Raw genomic sequence first — 3,418 nt, 5'->3', positions numbered from 1 at the left:
CTGCAGCTCCAGTCATTATTCAACGCTTTATGGAGACTATGCTGTCTGGCATCACAGGCGTTTGCGCGTACCTAGATGACGTGATCATCAGTGGAAAGGACACCACGGAGCACGCCGAGAGACTGGAAGAAGTCCTGAAGAGGCTGCACAATCGCAACCTTCGCCTCGGCAAAAACAAGTGCTGCTTTGCAGTTCCAGAAGTTTCTTTTCTGGGACACCATATTGACGAGACAGGCGTCCACACCAACGAAGAGAAAGTTCGAGCAATAACGGAGGCTCCAGCACCAAACTACAAACCAATCATTTCTCGGAATGCTGGCTTTCTACGACAGGTTTTTGAAGAACAGGGCAACAAGTGCCAGCTGTCTCTACCAGCTACTTCAGAAGAAGCCACGTGGAGATGGGAGACCAAGTATCAAGAAGCATTCGATAAACTTAAGAGATTGCTTCTCAGTCAGACCATACTAGCACACTACGACGAACAGAAGGAGCTTCTCGTCTCATGCGACGCTTCTCCATACGGCATAGGCGCTGTTCTGTCTCAATGTGATGACCAGAATAGAGAGGCGCCAATCGCTTTCGCATCTCGGACACTATAGGGCCAGCGGAACGCAATTATGCTCAGTTGGACAGAGAAGGCCTTGCTGTAGTGTTTGCAACATACAAGTTCCATAAGTATATTGCGGGAAGAAAGGTGACTTTCATCGCGGACCATCAACCGCTGCTCGGCATACTGGGTCCAGGGAAGCCAACGGCTCAAGTCCTCTAACCACGAATGACCAGATGGTGCATCAAGTTGTCAGCCTATGACTACAACATCGTCTACAGGCATGGCAAGAACCACCAAAACGCGGACGCGTTGAGCCGATTGCCACTACCCAGGGGCGTAGCCAGGGGGGGGGGGTTGGGGGTTCAACCCCCCTCCCCCAGAAAATTTTCAGTTTTGCTTGCCTATATATACACGCACACATACAAACGCATGCACGAACATACATAAAGTATGGTTGAACCCCCCCCGAAAAAAATTTCTGGCTACGCCCCTGCCACTACCAGAGCGTCTCGATGAACCCTGGCCACCAGGCGATGTACTATTGTTCGAAGCTTTGTCGAGACCTCCGTTTACTGCTACAGAGATAGCACGTCTGACACAACAAGACAGCATCCTGCAGAGGTTATACAAGACAGTGCAGGATGGCACAGTGGAGAAACTCACTGGAGATGAGTTCGCTCCTTACCGACGACGGAGCGACCGCACTAGCATTTCATCTCGAGTGCCTCACACTTGGATCACGGGTGATCATACCGAGCTCTGCACGATCCCACGTTCTGGCACTTCTGTACGCTGGTGACCGATGCATGGTAGCCATGAAGAAGTGCGCAAATAGCTATGTATGATGGCCCGGAATCGACAAGGTGATCGAGGAAACGGTGCGACAATGCTGTGAATGCCTTTCAACGCAGAAGAGCCCACCCAAAGCTCCTATTCCCTCCTGGGACCGTCCCGAGACACCATGGCACACGGTGCACGTTGACTTCGCGGGGCCACTACTCGGGCGCACCCACTTGGTTGTTGACGCACACACAAAGTTGGTAGAAGTCCGGCACGTGAAGCAAGCAACATCCGCGGTTGTCATCGATGTGCTCCGAAACATGTTTGCGACATTTGGCATTTCCCGAAAGGTCGTCTTCGACAACGGAAAAGCTTTTAGTTCTAACGAGATAAGACAGTTCTATACGGCAAATAGCACACAAGCTACATCAACAGCGCACCACCCTGCAAAAAACGGTCAGGCAGAACGCTATGTGGCAGAGCTGAAAAGAGTACTCCTGAGGGATACAGACAGGTCCATACAGTGCCGACTTGCAAGATTCCTGTATCGGCAGCACACAACCATTCAGACTGCTACAGGAATGTCACCTGCGAGAGCGATGTTTGGACGAGAGCTTCTATGTCCACTCGATCTTCTCAAGCGGGAGATGGAGATACAAATCCCTGAGAGCCAGGAGACATTGACGAAATCCCGTCGTTTCGCAGTAGGAGAGAAAGTGCTCATCCGAAAGTTTTGAAAAAGCAAGATTGGATTGAAGGCGAAACACTGCGCCGCGTCGGACCACGATCCTGGCTTGTAAAAAGCAACCACAGAAAGGTTCGGCGTCACCTCAACCATATGAGGAAAACGAGCCAGGCCGGACACACAACCCAATCACCGACAGCTTGGAGCGTAGCAGATGATTTCTCGGACACAACGCCAGAAGAGACGCCGTCGAGTTCTGCTGACCAACGGCCTGACTCGCTCAACATGCAAAACAACACTCCCTCGCAACCGTCGACCTCGACGTCACAAGCAGGAACCACCCGGCAACTGCGACCACCAGAGGTTAGGCGGCCTCCAGACCGCTATGGAGACTTCGTGTAAGGGGGTAAGAATTGACATGTCTCGCTTGAAGACGACGACAACGAAGTGCGTGCGCGAATGCACTGGCGCTGTAGCACGAGGGAGATTCTTGTGTCGAACGTTAGCCGGTTGTTGACTCCAACGCCTAAGCTGCGCTTGTTAAAGGGGCCCTGCGACACTTTTGCGACTGCCTTATGTGGCACCGCAAATGCGTGTAGTTATGAATGCCGAGACGAACGCAAAAAAAAAAAAATGATGGAAGTTGGTGCACGAAAAGTGAAGTTATTAGTCCTCAAAGTTCAAAACTCAAGCAGACGACGACGAGAAACGTTTTTTCTTTCGCATTTCATTCTCCCGCTGACGTCAAAGGCCGGTTCCAATCACCGCGCGCGTCTTATAAAGACATACCGGAAATGTCACCTCATGGTGGCCTTCACGCAGTACTTTGCTACCGCTCTTTTTGACGGCGTTGTTACCATGGTTACGACAATCCACTTGCGTCAGCTAGTCGTTGTTTGTCGTGTAGTGCGCGCAATCAGTCTGGAAGACCTGAGCGCGAGCTCTTGCGACGCAGCGATGGCTTGCATGTCGTGCACGCCATTGCAAATTGAAAGTGCGTCGCTGAGCCCCACGCAACGCGAGGATGGCTCCGAGGGCCCGGACGAAACGCTACCGCCCGATGACGCGGAAGGCGTCGGTTGGTAAGCGTTTAGAATATTTCTTCTTTCGTTGACAGCATTGTGCCGAACTGAGCGTTGCGTGTTTCGCAGCTGCCGGTGTGGCCGATATCGCCCGATGCCGCAAAAGGCAAAACGCTAGAGAGTATATTGCCACGCCCGCTTCTTCTTTTATTTTGATGTGTTCGAGTTTGACCATTATTGATTACCATTACCGTTTGATTATATACCATCACCACCATTTCCACAGTGCACCTAGCGTCCTGTCCGTTGTTTTGAAAATACATCAGTTGAAAACAAGAGTTATTTGTTTCTGAGAAAGCATAAAAAAGGGGTTTTATTCTT

Source organism: Rhipicephalus sanguineus, chromosome 9, assembly GCF_013339695.2.
Source record: "Rhipicephalus sanguineus isolate Rsan-2018 chromosome 9, BIME_Rsan_1.4, whole genome shotgun sequence".
Lineage (NCBI taxonomy): Eukaryota > Metazoa > Arthropoda > Arachnida > Ixodida > Ixodidae > Rhipicephalus > Rhipicephalus sanguineus.
Note: the sequence above shows the minus strand (reverse complement) of the source record.